At 35.9% G+C, this 18,623-nt stretch overlaps 1 pseudogene; it reads left to right on the top strand.

Moving 5' to 3' along the window:
• Window positions 1–783: 783 nt before the first annotated feature.
• On the top strand, window positions 784–16,631 carry LOC127442710 (uncharacterized; annotated as a pseudogene).
• The last annotated feature ends 1,992 nt before the right edge of the window (window positions 16,632–18,623 follow it).

Below are 18,623 nucleotides of genomic sequence, written 5' to 3'. Positions count from 1 at the left end.
CACTATAATGTGGTCCTTGCTCTCAATGGGGTGTGTGGTGAGTTGTGCATGGATGCCAGAGAATAGCGTGAAGCCTCCACACGTGCTACGTCTCCGTGGTAACATGCGCAGATTGATGGTCTCAGACCGGAGGCAACTGAGATTCGTCCTCTGCCACCTGGATTGAGGCGAGTCACTACGCCACCACAAGGACTTAGAGCGCATTGGGAATTTGGGAGAAAAGTGGATTTCAAGTGAAGTATGATTTTGTTTTTTTTCAAGAATTAAAGGGATAGTTCAACCAAAAGTGAAAATTTCACTTTTATGCCATCCCAAATGTGTATGACTTTCTTCTGTACAAAGATTTTTAGAGGAAACTCTCAGCTCTGTTGATCCTTTCAATGCAAGCGAATGGTGACCAGACCTTTGAAGCTCCAAAAATCACATAAAGGCCATATAAAAGTAATCCATGACTCCAGTGGTTTGGTTTAATATGTCTTTTGAATGGATGCAATCACTTTGGGTGAGAAACAGATCAATATTTCAATCCTTTTTAACTATACATTTCCACTTTCACTTTAACTCAGCATGTGAAAGTTAAAGTGGAGATTTATAGTAAAAAAAAAAAAAAAAAAAAAAGGACTTAGGTAATCAACACACTTATGTAGGTATCAAATTATTGTATACATGCAAACATAATTGCTAGATCTTGCTTCTCTGGAGCTCAGAAATGTGTCAAGAACAAAACAGTTGCATACTGTCAACTGAACTAATTTTACATTGATTTATTACTTTCAATGTCCATTTCAGCACAGTACAGGAAATGTGTCAGGGAGATATGACCACTCCTGCTAGATGGACATTCTCTGTATGGGCCCTTATCTATCCCTGGCTCTTTCTGATGAACATATATACCCTGACTTGGCTCTGCAGAGGGTATACTAGAAACTACACACACTCATGTCAACACTGTCTATTCAGTGGAGGACATGTCCCCCTCAATATTCATAATAGTGGTCTACTGATACGGGTTTTTACCATGGTTGTTTAGTAAATTATTACATTTGGTACCCCCTTAATCCTGAATATGTGATTACATCCTTGCTCAAAAATGAAAATTATCTCATTATCTACTAACAGGGTTTGTACAAGGTGATTGAAGTACTTGAATTTGGCTTTTTCAAATTTAAGACCTGGAAAACCCTTGAAAATAGCCATGTTTAGGGTACCAATAGGTTCTTAAAAGTGCTTGTATTATAGAAAATCGTTAAATACGTTGTTTAAATCATTTAATAAATTAAATGTATTTATTTATTTTCGGAAAAACACGACGACACGCCTACAGCCAAACAACAGACCCCCCTCTTCCCGCTTCTTGCTCTCACACACGGCTCGTGTCATGAATCATGCAGAATAAAGGATTTCTTTGAATTTTTTTAATTTAATTTAATTTTTTTTTTTTTTTTTTTTTTTTTTTGCATACTTCTCTCTGTGTGCTGTATGCTTCTTATTCAGAACCGCTTACCACCGGATGATTTTCATGACTGTCGGTTCCGTTAACGGTTCAAAAACATACTGTACATTCTTCTGCTGGTGCAGACGAAACACCGTAATAACACACTGTGACAGTGTTTCGAGACGCGCTATTCAGTTGCGTGTGTAGCAAGAAACGCGACCAATAGAGTCAAATTGACGAACAAATCACTCTTATGAGCCGGTTCTTTTTAACCATATGGCAGAGGTCCAGGGTAGGGTTGCACCAGCTGTGCGTAAAGTCTCACGTAAATTGGGACGTAAAGTTCACACGAAGGGCTTAGTAACTAGTAGTTAGTTTGTAAGTGCTTAATTTGGTTGCACCACCTGTTCTTAACTGCGGTCAAGCCAGACTCCACTTAGAAAAACACTGTCAAGCTAGCCCAACGTTGTTTTGTAGTACGCGTATATACTAGGCATTACGGTAAGAGCGTGTAAGAACTGATTTCAAAATAAAAGCGGTCTTCCGGTGAACGTGATTTCAAATTCATTCAGTCTGTCAATAATGATGAATGAAAAAAATAAATAAATGAATAAATAAAAATATACATAAATAACTACATAAAACAAAATGATTACATTTAAAAAATAAATAACAAAAAAAAAATAAATAAAAAAAATAAATAACACCTGCAAACTTATTAATAAAGAATACATCTGACTTTTAAGCACCAAAATGCCAGACTGTTATTGAGAAACTCCCTGTTTCCACAGACCAGTTTCACTTCAGAATGATAGTACACCACCTCAGAGTGTCACACACACAATATCAGGGCATTCTGGTGTTGAATTTCAAAATTAAAGTCCTCTAAAATGTCATAGATACATGCTGCGTTTTCTATAAATTCAGATAGATATTCAAAGGAAACTCCCTGTTTCCACATAAAAATATCACTTCAGAATGATAGTACACCTCCTCAGAGTGTCACACACAATGTCAGGGCATGCTGATGTTGAATTTCAAATGAAAGCCCTATAAAATCTGTAATGGCATTGTCATTTACAGTTCGATTATTTTCATGCCTTGCCCCATGTTGTTTGTTATACTCTAACAATATTCTTTATCATTACAGGGACACAGATAGGAGGTGGAGTATGTCAATGTGATGTGTTACATGTGTCACATGTCGGAGTGATAGAAATCACTATAGAGTGAGCTGTATTGCCAACTGTTTGCCCAAAAGGAACAATGAGGAAACCTGCAAAGTCCAACTGGCAAGAAAGAGTGATTATTTTTGTACTGCTATCTTGCATTCTTGAAATTTAGATTTTTGTGTTTTCAGCAGACACTATTGAATCACACTGAACTAGGCACTGAATGCATTTTTATGAAATTATATTTATAATAAATAATTACCAATTTCTATATACATACCTCTTTCCAAAGAGATGTTACAAAGAGTTTTGCAAGACAATAAAAACAAGATAAATAAAATCATTAAAAAAATAACTATTAAAACTGAGCATCCTAAAAAATATCAATGACAATATGGTAGTAAAATAGTAAAAAAAATAAAAGTAGGTAATAAAAACAAATACATATGTATATACATGAAGGCACATAAATATATATATATATATATATATATATATATATATATATATATATATATATATATAACCATGCTTCAGCACAGAGGGATTTAAGGGCACAAGCTGCAGTTCCAGCTGTCTGCCCTGACCTGTTCCAGGTCCTCGGCGTTCATGAAACCACCTCTCAAATGTGTCACACTGGATATATAAAATGACAAGGTGGAAATATCAGGGTACTCTCACAAATTTAGACCTCTCAGTATTTTGAGATTACCTGTCTTCATATAAATTTTAATGAATATTAACATGCTGGTGTATCTAAATACTCAGCATCACAGTTTTCAGTTTCTACTGCTTTTTCATCTCCAAATTCTGCTTTCACAACACCAGCATAAGCTACTACAAATGCTACTATCTCAGAGTTTAAAGGCAATAAAACTAAAATGATATTCGGCCTTTATCACAGTTTAATACAAGCCTGTTTGTCCACCTCTGAACACCTCAAAGCAGCTTGTCTTTTGATTATTTTGGGATTAAAATTGCTGGTGCTTTACTGCATATGTTGCATTTCACTGCTGTAGATTTTTAAGGTTGAGCAACTTTATATACTGTTGGATAGTTTAATCTATACCAATGCATCATATTCTATAACATCATCATGTTTGTAGCATCCCTGTCCTGTGAGAACCATGTATCTCTAAATAGTTTATTTAGCTTAAGAAGGAGGAGAATTTCCTAAACCCATAAAGGAACACGTAATCCTTCAGTTTCTCAGAAAACTTCAAATTCAAAATCAACACATTTGGAGATACATGGTTTTCACTGGACAGAAAGGGTATGAAAAGTTGTAATCTGAAAAGTAACTAGTAACTATAGCTCTCAGACAAATGAAATTGAGCAAAAAGTACAATATTTGGCTCTGAGATGTAGTGGAGTAAAAGTATAAAGTTGCATAAAATGGAAATACTTAAGAAAAGTACAAGTACCTTGAATTTGTACTTAAGCATATTAATTGAGTAAATGTTCTTAGTTACATTCCACCACTGATTGTAGATACATTTACATTTATGCATTTGGCAGACGCTTTTATCCAAAGCGACTTACAGTGCACTTATTACAGGGACAATCCCCCTGGAGCAATGTGCCTTGCTCAAGGACACAATGGTGGTGGCTGTGGGGATTGAACCAGCAACCTGATTACCAGTTATGTGCTTTAGCCCACTACGCCACCACCACTCCAGGTAATAGAAGATAAAGACACAAAACAAGTTGATGGTTGATTGGACCAGATATTTGATAGATAAAACTATTTAATTTCTTAGTGTAAGCTAATATGATTATTAATGTGTGGAAATTTTGTATAGGGCCATTTGGCTGACTGTGGCTAGTTATAAGAGAATTTAAAACACAATCTGTCTTTCTCTCTCTCAGACAAATTACAAAAACAAAACAAAAAAGAAAAAATGCAGACTGCATCGCTCCCACCCACTGGGATCAGTCAAAGAGAGAAGACAGCTTTCTATGATGGGAAGTAGGATTGATGGTTGATAAGCAAGAAACATTTAAACAGCAGTTACACCAACCTGCGACAGGCACACGGGCCTTGAGGCAACATGGGCAATTACCACACACAGTTTTATTGATCAGTGATACAGAAGTTGTAAATGTATTTACAAGTGTTCCATATCTCAGCTATATTTGTATTGCATAACTAAGATATTTAAGAATAGTGTCCACCACAGATCAGAGATTTGTGTCCCCAAAACTATCTGTAATAGCAAGACATAAGGGCAAGGAGCATAGGAACAGTCTCTTCTGGGCCTTCTTCACAACGGAGTCGATGTAAGTTTCCCACTTCAGGTCATGAGAGGTAGTTCTTCCTGGTGCGTCCTCTGTCATCTCCACTGTCTTGAGCGTGTTCAGCTCCAAGTTGTTGTGACTGCACCAGACTACTAGCTGCTCAGACTCTATATCATTTTTAAGTTAAATTGATCTGTGGAAACAGGGAATTTCCTTTTAATATCCATCAGAATTTAGAGGGAACACAGCATATATATGACATTTTAGAGGACTTTCATTTTGAAATTCAACATCAGTGATATTGTTTGAGTGATGCTCTGAGGTGGTGTAAAATCATTATGAAGTGAAATTAATCTGTGGAAACAGGGAGTTTTCTTTTCATATCTATCTGAATTTATAGAAAACACTGCATATGACATTTTAAAGGGCTTTAATTTTGAAATTCAACATCAGCATGCCCTGACATTGTGTGAGTGACACTCTGAGGAGGTGTACTATCATTCTGAAGTGAAATTGTTCTGTGGAAACAGGGAGTTTCCTTTTAAAATCTATTCGAATTTATAGAAAACAGCATATATATGATATTTTATTCATTTTAATATCATATACTGTATATTTTGAATGTGTTGAAACTTGACACTGGGTGACACACCCTGAAAACTGCACCGTTAGAACGTTTACATGCTGAAGAGCCGCTTAAAAGTAAAAAAAAAAGTAAAAAAGCCTATTATGCAAAACATGAGCTCATTGATGTAATAAAATATCAGTCTGCTTTTTTTATTCCATCCGTTAATCTTGGTCGGAGGTTTCTTTAAATATTTAGTTTATATGTAGGGTTACGTCCTACCTAAGTTTAATGGTGCAACGCTCACATATTTAGTAGTGCGTAAATTCCAACTTAGTGCCCATATATGCCACTACTAGGCTAAGTTGAATCTTACGTATAGCTAGTGCAACCGGCCCCAAACCACAGCTGAAGCCGCACATAGATGGCGCAGTCACATGGCACCTGTTACTTTTGGCCACGCTGTTCAGAATGGCCCAATCTGAATCAATTGTTACTGGAGGATTTAAAATATTTATATATATATATATATATATATATATATATTATAGATACTGCTGTGGTGGATTTAACAAGTATGAATTTTAATTACAAATTACTATCCAGAGCAGGGCCGGCATTGGCATAGGCGACATAGGTGGTTACCTAGGGCGCAAAATGCCAGAGAGGCACCGCATTTTTTGTTGTTGTCGGAAATGCGCCCTATCGTGATGACTGTGTGCCCCTCTACCCATATATTGAGCACTAGTGCTACGCGATTATTAGGGGGCCAAGCAGCGAAGCTGCTGGAACCCAATTGTAATTGTACTGATTTTCTTCTTTTTCTTCGTATTTTGTTTTCTGCCCTAAAAGTGTCTGGGTGTCAGAGGCCGTAAGTCGTGGAGACACCAAACTAGGCAGGATGATCCCAAATCCCTCTCACTACTCAGGCGCACAAACGCACACCAATCTGACCCTAGGAGGCGCTATAATAAACACTTTTAAGTTTTGGCTCATATCTCTGCAACCATAAGGGCTAGAATTGAAATTTTTCCTTTGATTCTTTGAGTCAAGCCCTACAAAATGTATATAGCCGATTTCATTTCCTATATAATTTTATATACAGTATTCTATAAATTTTTCCGCCATTTTAAATTTCTTGAAAAAACTACTTTTTCAAACTCCTCCTAGACTGTTAGTCCGCAAGCAATTTGGTATACATCATCTACAGACCCTCCTGACAAAAGTTATCAAAAGAATTTCGATACGTGAATTCGTTCCGAAGATGTTAACGATGCAATTCCTTTGGTTAAATGCAATTTGAGTAACTGATCAATATCTACTCAACGCAAACTCCAAAAGTAACCAAACTCGGTGCACATAGTCAACAGGACGTTTAGAAGACGTCAGCAAAGTTTCATACAATTTCACCCCTAGGGGGGCACTACAACAATAAAACTGGCATAACCTTACAGCCGTTTGAGCAAAAAAGTTCAAATTAAATATGAATATTCTTTGGTTCAAATGCTGACATATTCTTAAAAAATCTATTCGACAAATTAACAAAAATGACTGCCAATGGCCAATCAAATTTCAGCATCTTATAACTCGTGTTAGGAATGGCCGAGGGTTATGGAAATTACTATACACAAGTAAGGTGTCAACTCAAAGCCGCATATCAAATTTTGTGATTTTGTGACAATCACAGTGGCGGTATAGTTAGCTAATTTGTGTTTTTGCTCATAACTCCGGAACAATATAGGCTACAATACAAATTTGTAGCTTCTCTGAATCCACCAGAAACTTTTTTTACAATTTCAATTTATTCGAAAAACATACTTTTTCGTACTTGTCCTAGGCCGTTTGTCCGATTCTCATGAAACTTGGTATCTATCATCTACCCTCCTGACCAAAATTTATCAAAAGAGTTTTGATGCGTCGAATTGTTCCAAAGATATGAGCAAATATGTTTTGGCCAGCCTAAAATGACTAATTAGCCTGTATCTTGTGAGTGCAATTTTCAAACTTCACAAAATTTTTACACATGGACAAGAGAAACACTCTTGAGGTAACATAACGCGTTTCGATCATTTTTTATGCTAGGGGGCGCTATAAATTAAGACAATCCGATTTTTGCAACTGTGCTCAAAGCAGGTAAAATGTCACACCAAATAGCTGTCCACAGCTTCCACAGGATCTTTTCTGTCAAATTTGTTTGTTTTGGTCATCTTGCCATATGTGCTTGGCCCCCGACAATAGTCACTTGCGGCTATATTATTATATCATATGTAGACAAAATGAGTGAAAAAATAACCAAATTATCAGAAGCGGCAAAGAAGAGGAGCATAATAAACTTTTAATTTAAAGCAAAATAAAAAATAAACTTAAGCTTCTATAATGTTGTTTTAATTTCAGTTATATTGCTGCTTGCTTTCACTTCACCAAAAAACTCCTGTGTCTTCTTTTAAAAGAGACCATGATTAGGACTGTAGTCTAAAGCATTCATGCTAAGCACCCTCAAACGAACCATAGAGCACCCTCAATTGCAGACCAGAGCAAACTACTGTCCGTGGGTCGATTTATCATGAATGTTTTTTATTTAATCTTTCATTTATCTGGCTTTGGGACCTATCGCGCATCCACAAGCTTTTAATATGCTCAGGGTTGCCAGATAATAGATGCAACACCCCAATCAGAGATTTATACTTGCACAAATAGGAAATATTTCGCCTTATGTCAATTTATGCAATCTGGCAACCATGTATGAGAGTGTGAATGCTCTCTCTCTCTCCTCTTCGAAAAAATAAATAAATAAATAAATAAAAACGTAGCGCTCAGGAGTGTAATATTATGCTAAAAGAAAAGTGTGATGCAGCCACTCCGTGTCCATTCGTGATGCTGCGTGTGCTGTTTAGTGCCAAGTCTGCGAGCAAACATTTTCAGTGATGAACTTTAATAAAATCCCAATAGATATTCCCATCATTTGCACATGGAGGGGACACGTGAGCAAAACCAAGCGAGTTCACCAAGTCCCTTACAACTGTATGCGAATGGTAATGATATTTGGTAATGTTTTCAGAATAAAACAACTTTATCCACTTTGCGGCAAACATTAAAATAAGCTTTTAGAAGCAATCATTTCCGAATATTTTATTTTAGGGGAGAGCAGGGCACAAACTAACACTTTATGGTTTTCTTAAGTTTGTGTTTTTCGCAATATACCTCGAAAAAAATAAGAAAAATAGGCGGGGCACGTTGTAACAGGTGAGGGGCACATTGTAACAAGACCATATAACAGCTTAAAATCCCCCTCGAACAACTGTATCTGATCTATTTAAAAAGCCTAGAAGATAAACTACATTTTCATGTCAATAAAAGCCATTTATTAACTTTGTCATATATAATCAGGGTTTGGAGGGTTACTTTTGAAATGTATTCCACTACAGATTACAGAATACATGCTGTAAAATGTAATTTGTAACGTATTCCATTAGATTACTCAAGGTCAGTAACGTATTCTAAATACTTTGGATTACTTCTTCAGCACTGGTAGATTTTTTCACTTGTTTTGACTATAAAAACTCTAAACTCGAAACACCTAAATATCTTATGCAGTGTTGATTCTAAAACAAGATAAATCAAATTGATCTTGTTTTGATGATTTTTAGGTATTTTTTACAGGAAAACAATACAGAAATTAATATCAAGAATATGATTTTTGCCCTATTATCAAAGGTCTTACTAGAAAAAAGAAATTATGATCCAATGTGAATTTTCTTGATAAGAAAATAAGATTGTACCTGGTAAGGTGTGCATGTAAAATGGCTAGAAATAGCATTTTAGCTTAGCTTAAAACTGACAATTTACACAAGGTTTATTTCTATTTCTTCTGCTCCAAACTTACTTCAAACTTACTTCTCTGTCTGCTCGTATGAATGTAACACATCATAAGAAAGTGTTTCACCGCTGTTCAAATGCACTTTGGATCGCATCATTTATATGTATAAATGTTTTCCATCTGAAAGGACTAAATATTAAATGAAACAAATGACAATAAAATGCAAAGTAATCTCTTCAGTAATCAAAATACTTTTTGAATGTAACTGTATTCTAATTATCAATGATTTAAATTGTAACTGTAGTGGAACACAGTTACTTATAGTTTGTATTTTAAATACGTAATCCTGTTACATGTATTCCGTTACTCCCCAACACTGAATATAATATAGCAATAATTTTGACATTTGACAATAAATACACAACAAAGCCACAGCATTGACCGAAATAATGCATGGTTTGATGACAAAACACGCATTAAGGGGAATTATGTATTACATATATGACTGCATGAAATTGCATATAGTTTTTTTGTAATTGGGGCACATTGTAAGGCAGTGTGGGGCAACTGGGATTTAAACCTGGCTGGTCACTTCTGATGCATGGCTATCTGAGAATTAAAAGACTATATAAGATGCAAGCTAAAAGATTGGAGATTAAATTGCTACCAAGTTTACCTAATTTTAAATAAACAGTAAAAACAGAGATGAAAATGTACGGGTTTTTTTTTTTTTTTTATCTACACAGTGTTGATATGGCAACAAGTAAACAAATGAAGTTTCATCTTACCAGCGTGTGTGGAAATGTTTAAACCACGTGTGTGACAACTAACCCCGGGTTAGTTTGTGCCCCGCACTCCCCTACTAAACCAGACTCCTGATGTAGAGTGTTAAACTGAATACTAAATTACCATTGAACTGAAGTATGGTAAAATAAACAATTAATAATTTTATTCAGCCTTTATTCAGTTTTACTAACACATGATAGAAAAGTAGCAGCAAAACTTCAAGCAGTCGCAGAATGGTCCCATCAGTCTGTATACACTTCAGAAAATTGTGTCATTCATTGAGCGCATGAGTGCACTTCTACTTCTGGGATTAAAAGATAGAACTATGCAGAACCTTTTATCTTCTCTCTTCCATGTTCTACTTAACGGCTGATGTGGCCCCTGTACCAAAATAATTGCAAACCTCTGCTCAATTGAATATGTAAGACTAATAGGCTACTGTAAATACTGCAGATTTCCTTGAATCCCAGCAATCACAAAAATCCCTGTAGTTTGTGAACACACAAAATGCTGCATCAATGGATGTCCTAATCTGCAGGAAAACTCCGAAGCAATAAATGTTTTGTACATGAAAAACTGTTCTTTACGTTGTTTTAGTAGCATTTAAATAGGATTTAATCTATTAAAAAATATGTAATTACGATACATCTCCACTTTATACAGAGCACCCCCACTATTTTTCAGAAGCACACTCTTTGATCTGGAACAGGGCTTGTAGCTGGCTAACATCTACAGATACATTCAGTTATATAGCCTATATTTTGTATTCTATTTTCCATTGTTTTATTAACTACTCATGCAACCATAGGCACAGTTGTCTATGTGTGTGTGTGTGTGTGTGTGTGTGTATGTGCGTGTGCTTGCATTTCTTTATTTGGGTTTGAGTAAAGCTCCTGTCTTGGTCTCTTCCATATTCAAACTTTGTTTGTTACTCAAAATAAGTGATGAGATGTAAAACGTTCTGAGATTTGAATGCAGATCAATGGAGGATTCAGTTTTGTGAGCCATCTAGCGCCCCCTTGTTTAAAGAAGACTTTGTGTCCCACAAAATAGGTTATTTCTGACAACATTTGAGTCAATATGAAAATATGTTGAAAACAGGTCCCTTGACTTTTTTTAGTCATGAAAAAGCTTTTAAATAGCAAATAAATAAATAAATAATAATAATAAAATAAAATAAATTTATAGGTATCATTCTATAACCAAACCTTTAATGATATGAAATGCCTTGACTCTTGTTTTTGATATTTCTTGTAAAATATATTTGAAATTGTCAGTTGCCTGGGACAAATCCTTGTCCCCTTCATCTGGTACACTGCTTCTATGACATTTAAAGTTATTTTTGTGTTTATTTTGTACTTATTTTTAATACAAGCATTAGTGCAAGACCGAACAAGTGTGCAAAAAAGCTAAACAAATTATTATAAATGTTTGTGTCTTGATTTCATGGCATTGGTGTTATCAATGTTAAAACATTTTTTTTTTTTTTTTTTTTTTAAATACAAAAAGTTGTGGAAAATAATTTTTAAGGCCAAAGTTCAGAGGCTGCTTAAATATGCAGTGTAACAGTATAAGGACGAGCAAGGAGGAGGCGGGAACCGGCTGAACAGTAAACTTAAAGTTTAATCAGAAACTCAACATAAATAAACAAACACAAGGACACACATGCAACGCGGCCGCGTGCGTCTCTCTCGAACTGGCGTCTCCGGCTCCCCTTTATCCCGCTGATTCTGCTGATCAGCTAATCCCCCCATCTCTGGAGGGGAGGTGCTGCCCTTCCGGCCATTCTGTCTGCCAGTGATCCACCCCGCCTCCTGTGAACCTGGGGGAGAGACGAGGGGAGGCATGGGGAGAGGGAAAGGGCAAGCGGAGACACAAAGAGAGAGAGAGAGAGAAGAACTTGCTCGCCGGCTCCCGGATGCACTGTCACCCAGTCCTCAACAGCTCTGGCGGACGCCAGCTCGCTCCTCCCCCGGTGGATGGCAGCGAGTCCTCTGGCCCCTGGCGGACGGAACCGCTCCTCCCCTTCTTCGGCGGATGGCAGTGGTTCCTCCGGCTCTCGGCAGCCTGCAGCGACCCCTCCGTCTCCAGGCAGACGGCCGCGGCTGCTCCCCTGGCGGATGGCGAGGACTCCGCAACAGCGAATTGCTCCTCCCTCCTGGGTTACGGCACCAGTGTGACACCACGTCTGGGTTTGTGTGGAGAAAGGAGACAGGGAGCAGTGACACGCTTCAGGTAAGGCTTTTATTTTCTTTGCCTTCGTGTGCAGCGTATGCACTTTTTTCAATGTTTTCACTCAGTTCAATAATCCACACTTTCAAAATAACCATAAACTTTTTTACAAATACTCAGTAGATCAACACTCAACGTAAACAGCTGGCAACACTGCACACTCATTCTCTCTCTCTCTTCTCTGACATGTTCAGCTGTTTTTAAGGGCTCTCTCTGCTATCACTATAATGAGAAACAGCTGTTAGAAATCATGTCAACCAGCTTGAGGAGCCACATCACTCCCTCTCTCCCGCAAACAGATGCACGACCACGCCCCCATCACCACATGCATATAGTGATTTTTCCCAGCATGTTAAAAAGTTATTAACTCACATTTTAACTGTAAATTTTCACACACAAAAAATTGGTGTTGTAACCCATTTAACCCTCAAAATGTGGTGTTGTAACCCATTTAACCCTCATTAGTGTTAACTTTGTTAACTTGCTTCGTTCATGAAACAGAATTAAATAATAAAAGACAGAACAACAGCCAAGTTGTCCTTTATAAATTCAAATTAATGTCAACATGTTACAAAAGGTTTATCCTCAGCGTTTATGGGCAAAAACTAAACTGAACGGAAAATTTCAATATTTTGTAAGTTGGAAAGTCAAAATTTTTTGAGAATGACCCATTTGCAATTTCGTTCAGTTCCTCACATAAATCTGCTGTGTGACTTTAGAAAACATGAAACACAGCACATGAGTCATATGGACTACTGTTTACAGACCCGGTTATTCACTTTTGTGGGAAAGCGAAGTGCGTTTTAAGGGAGCACACTAGAATTGCACATCAATTTCATCATGAATGAACCAACAATTGTTACTGTGAGAATGTGTAGTTAAAGATGCAAATTAAGATATGTTGTACTTGTAATAAGTGGTGTTTTATAAAAATACATTAACTAAATGTATAAAATATTTGTATTCAAAATGAACAAATAAAGAATGTTTTAATGTCATCTCAAGCATAGTCCTTGAAACAACAAAAAATGTGCTTGAAAAGTCCTTGAAAATCCTCGAATTTAACTTTGAAGCATCTGTACGAACCCTGTACTAATGCCTTCCCAGATGTTTATTACTTTCTGTCTTCTGCAGAACTCAAACAAAAAGATTTTTAGAAGGATATGTCAGCTCTGTAGGTCCATACATTGCAAGTGAATGGTGACCAGACTTTTGAAGCTCCAAAAAGCACATAAAGGCAGCAAAGTAATCCATATGACTCCAGTGGTTAAATCAATATCTTCAAAAGTGATATGATAGGTGTTGGTGAGAAACAGATCAATATATATTAAAAAAAATGTGTTTGTTTTTTTACTATAAATCTCCACTTTCACTTTCAAAATGTGAAAAAAAATTTGAAGGTTAACGTGAACATGGAGATTTATAGTATAAAAGACTTAAATATCGTTCCAGGCTTACAGTACATATATGGAGTTGTATGGATTACTTTTCTGTGGTCTTTATCTGATTTTTGGAGCTTCAAAGTTCTGATCACCATTCATTTGCATTGTATGGACCTACAGAGCTGAAATATTCTTCTAAAAATCTTTGCTTGTGTTCTGCAGAAGAAAGTCATACACATCTGGGATGGCATGGAGGGTGAGTAACTGATGAGACAATCTTCATTTTTGGGTGAACTATCCCTTTAATAGGGTCATTCCTACAAATCGGTGGCACTTTTAAAAGTATCTTTATGTTTCATCATCAAAGGGACATGTTAAAGATTTTATTAGTCATACTGGTAAAGCTAAATGATCAAAAAAATTTCAGATGTCTATCCAGTTAAATGGGCAGGGTCAGGGTGGACAATAACGGGGTGGACATTCAGTGGATAAATTAGTCTGTTAATGATATCTAGCAAACATATCTGTAAACTTATATTGATGATTTTATTTCTGTAAACAGAAATATATTGAAAGTTTAAAACTACATTAATTTCCCATATATCTTCCTATAACAGGGTGGACATGTTGACCACATATGACTAACACCACAAAATAAAGGAAAACACAAATAAAACAAAAGTTATGAACTTCAAATAACTCAATAAATGCATCAAGGGACAAACAAAAAACCTCCACTATCAATGTTAAAATGACACATTTACCACTACTGAATGCATGTTAGTGAGAGTATGTAACACTAAACTCTTAATTGTATGTGGAAACAAATAGAAATCCAATGATTTTGCACTTATTTTTGTCAAAGATGTTTGACATGCACATCTGGGGACATGAGAAAATGACACACTGCAAAAGTTATTTCAAATGTAACTTTTAGGCCCATAGCAGTGTGTAAAATTATAAATTGTCTTAATTCTTTTTACCAAGCCTATTAAAATTGTAATTGGGTGAAATTAAACAATATAAAAACCACAACTTGTACTGGGGACTTGAATTGTAGGAATAACCCAATAATGTTTGCCCTGAGTTATGCTCATGAAGCTTATAAAAATAGTTAAATGAGTAATTAAATATTTACTGTCAGGTTGTACTCAAGCCCAGGAATCCTGCCCCCTGAATTCTTTCTCTCGTGGATCAGCATGATTCTAAACAGCACTTGGCTTGTCTTGTGGGACAGCCAACATATTTTTTGGCAAAATCAGAAGAGATTTATGCAATACCACAAATTATTAAAATACTTTGTCAGTTGTTTCTCATAATGTCGGTCTAGGGAGTCATGACTGGGGAAACGTGTTTGTTTTCTTGCCCTGATTACTTTTAATAACTACCTGCTGATCCTCTTCTCTTGTATTGGTCTTCGGGATCATGGATCTAACAGAACCACCCAAAAGACCTTCTCTGCATTTGTTGGTATGCATTGAACATCATACTCTGCTGGATCCACCTTGACCAGTAGAAGCAGAGCACTCATCATTCTTTGAAAGTTTTCTTTAAATTGGGCATGTCTCATAAATAAGTTACTTAAATGTATGGTGTCAAATAAAAAACAAAATCCATTGAGTCTTACACCTGTGATTTTCAGATTCATAGGACTATAGCAGGTAGATGAAGAGCATTACAGCTTCACTTGCTGTTTGAACTGACCATGTCAAATTTGTATTTCAGGTTCAAAATGGTATTGCCACTTATGCAACCTGAACAACAGTTGCCACACTGCCCAACTTGATGGTTGTGTTGAATTTGGCATCAGTTTCTGCAACAAATGTGGCTACAGCTTCTTTATGCATTCTTCTGTTGGAAGTACTTATATGGTAATCATAATTAAATTACATCATAAAGGCATTCAATCTACAAAATCAGTCTAATCAGAGATATACAACACAGTTTTTATGTATTCTTCTACAGGTTTGCTGTTGAAAACTTTGTAACAGAGAAGCATGTCTGCTACGTCCTTACCACCCTGTCATTATCTATGCTCTAATTGGAAACTTAACAAAGCATTATGATGCATCAACTCCTGGCTGAAATGCAATCATTTCAGGTGAGCCAATGAAAAACACGTTGTTTTAGTTAACCTTTACTCATGTAAATATAGTATATCATTAAATCATAAACTCATAAAACTGTAAAACCCCTCTTAAAGGAATGTTCCATGTTAATCTCAATCTTTATCATATGTGACAGTGTTGATAACCACAAAAAATTATTTTGACTATTTTGACTATTAAAAAAAGCATAAATTGAGGTTATAGTAAGGCACTTACAATAAAAGTGAATGGGGCCAGTCCAAAAACATAAAAAAAACTCACTGTTTCTAAAGTGTAGCCACAAGATATTATATTTATATAATATGTGTTAACATGATTTTAGCATGATAAAATTATGGATTTACAGGCGTTACAGTGTTAGCAGGGTTAGCTTGCGATCCGTCGTCATGACAACAAAGTTGTAATATTAGATATTTCTTTAAGGCTATTAAGTGATTTTATCACTCTAAAATCACACTAACCCATATAATGTTTTCGTCTTGTGGATATACTTTTGAAAATGTGTATTTTAATGTTGATGGACTGGCTCCATTCACTTCCATTGTAAGTGCCTCACTGGAACCCAGATTATTTTATTATTATTTTTCTATTTTTTTAAACAAACGAAAGACAAGGCAAAATTATATTTTGTGGTAATCAACGTTATGCCACAAATGCTGCCGATTAAGCTTAACTTGTACTGAACCTGGAATATTACTTTAAAGATTAAAGAGTAAGATAGCATTGTGTGAAATGTGGGTAGGCACAAAGCTTACAGTGTTGTCATGCTTATATTTGCTATAGTGGTGCTCCTTGTGATGACCTGTATTGTGTTAGGAGTTCGGGTGGGGCTGGTGGTTTGGAGACACAGGGCTCAGCCTCTCATCCATGAAGTCAACTCTGATTTTACCAAATAACGGCACTGATAAGTAACAATGTGTGCGCCCGTAAATGCTCAAGTACTTCTCACGGAACATCAGAGATAGCATGTGCTGAACAATAACCCCTGCAGGTGTGCAATACTGGGATGAATGTTTTTTAGCCTTAACAAAAGCTTTAGAAATGCATGTTACTGGATCTGTGGTTGCTTATACATAAAAGTTTAGTATCTATTTTGAGCTTGAACCGTGCCAAATCTAGAATCATAATTGTGCCTTTTGTGGTAATGTGGTATTCTATACTGTATTGTGTATTTGCAGTAACTAATACTGAACACTAACCTGTGTGTGTGACCACAAAATATCAGTATTATACTTGACTGTATTTTTATTGATAATTAACATACATTACAAAGTTTAAATATTGTGTATTTATTTGAAATTGTATGTGATTTTCATTAACTCTTTTATAAAGATATAAAAAGTGTATTCATGAATCTTTAAAGGAATATTCCGGGTTCAATACATGTTAAGCTCAATCAACAGCATTTGTGGCATAATGCTGATTACCACAAAAAGATTATTTTGACTCAGACTGTATTCAAGCAAGATGCTGAATCCGTGGCAGAAGAAAGTAGTTCCACTCACAAGAGCGTTTTAGAGATGAAAACCAGAAAATGTCTTGAAATAAAACCCTGAACAATGTCTTAAGGTGTGGTAACCATGGTATAAGCAGAATAATGGACTCCGGCCCGTTAAATTGTTTAAAAATAATGCACACCCGAGGTGTAACTCTGCTGCGCATCGTGACCACATTACCACCACGGGTGTGCATTATTTTTAAACAATTTAACGGTTTGTTGTCAATTATTCCTTATATATTCTTGTTGCACTCTAATTTGTCTTGGATACTACTATTCTGATGCTAGTGAAAATTTGTAATGCAGCACTTTTCTTACTGCTGTCTCCATAAGATGAATCACTTATGATGTATTATTCCTCTTTTGTAAGTCGCTTTGGATAAAAGCGTTTGCTAAATGAATAAATGTAAATGTAATATTATCTTTGTAAAGTTATATCCAATACCAGGATTTCAAGTTTTCATTGTCATGACAATGAAGTTGGAATACTGAATATAAATTTACACAGATAAGGTTAGTAAGCGATTTTATCACACTGAAATCTTGTAGTGTCTATGGACTGGCCCCATTCCTTACATTGTAAGTACCTTACTGTAACTATGATTTTTGCGTATTTTATTTATTTATTTATTTATTTTTAAAGAGCAATGAGTTAAAATTATTTTTATAGTATACAGATTCATGCAACAAATGCTGTTGATTGAGCTTAACTTGTATTAAATGTACCAAAAATGCATCTGATGTAAGAATGCTCTTATTATTAATTACAGCTAGAAATTTTAATAGAGATCAGAGAAAGAGAGAGACTGACACAACTTGCCAGTGTTGCATGATACACACTAAGACGAATGACTCATGACAAACACGTTTGGCAACACTTTGTGTTAGTTCAGTGTAAGTACCTGGGAATCCACCGTGGTGTGGCTCATAAGCTGCTGAAATCTCTGGGCTTTCTACAGTGATTAAAAAGACATTCAGCTTTGCCACAAAACATCTGCCTTGTAAGAATACACACTTTGATTATGACTCTTCTTTTACATTTACTTTGGTGTGGATGTGAACTGAAGCATCTTGTCATGCATGTTGTTGCCCTTTGGAATGTGTGCTTCTCCTGGCAACAGCTGGAGCAAACTTGACACTGTGTACTTTGGTGTGTTCGTTACAGGATGAATTACTCATGAGAAACTAAAAGACCTTAAATAAAGGAACTTTTTTCCTCCCAAGAGATTAGCATCCCCTCCATTTCTAATGTGCTAATATTAATGTAGTATGACAGGAATGTTTTCTTCTGTGATGTTTTAATCTCAGTATTTAAATGATGGTGATTATGTAACATTTTTGAGTACTTACACTAAATGATGTATTAAATATTGAATTTATAAAGGTTTGC

Source organism: Myxocyprinus asiaticus, chromosome 6, assembly GCF_019703515.2.
Source record: "Myxocyprinus asiaticus isolate MX2 ecotype Aquarium Trade chromosome 6, UBuf_Myxa_2, whole genome shotgun sequence".
Taxonomy (NCBI): domain Eukaryota; kingdom Metazoa; phylum Chordata; class Actinopteri; order Cypriniformes; family Catostomidae; genus Myxocyprinus; species Myxocyprinus asiaticus.
The sequence above is the reverse complement of the archived record's forward strand: the minus strand, read 5'-3'. Positions and strand labels throughout refer to the sequence as shown.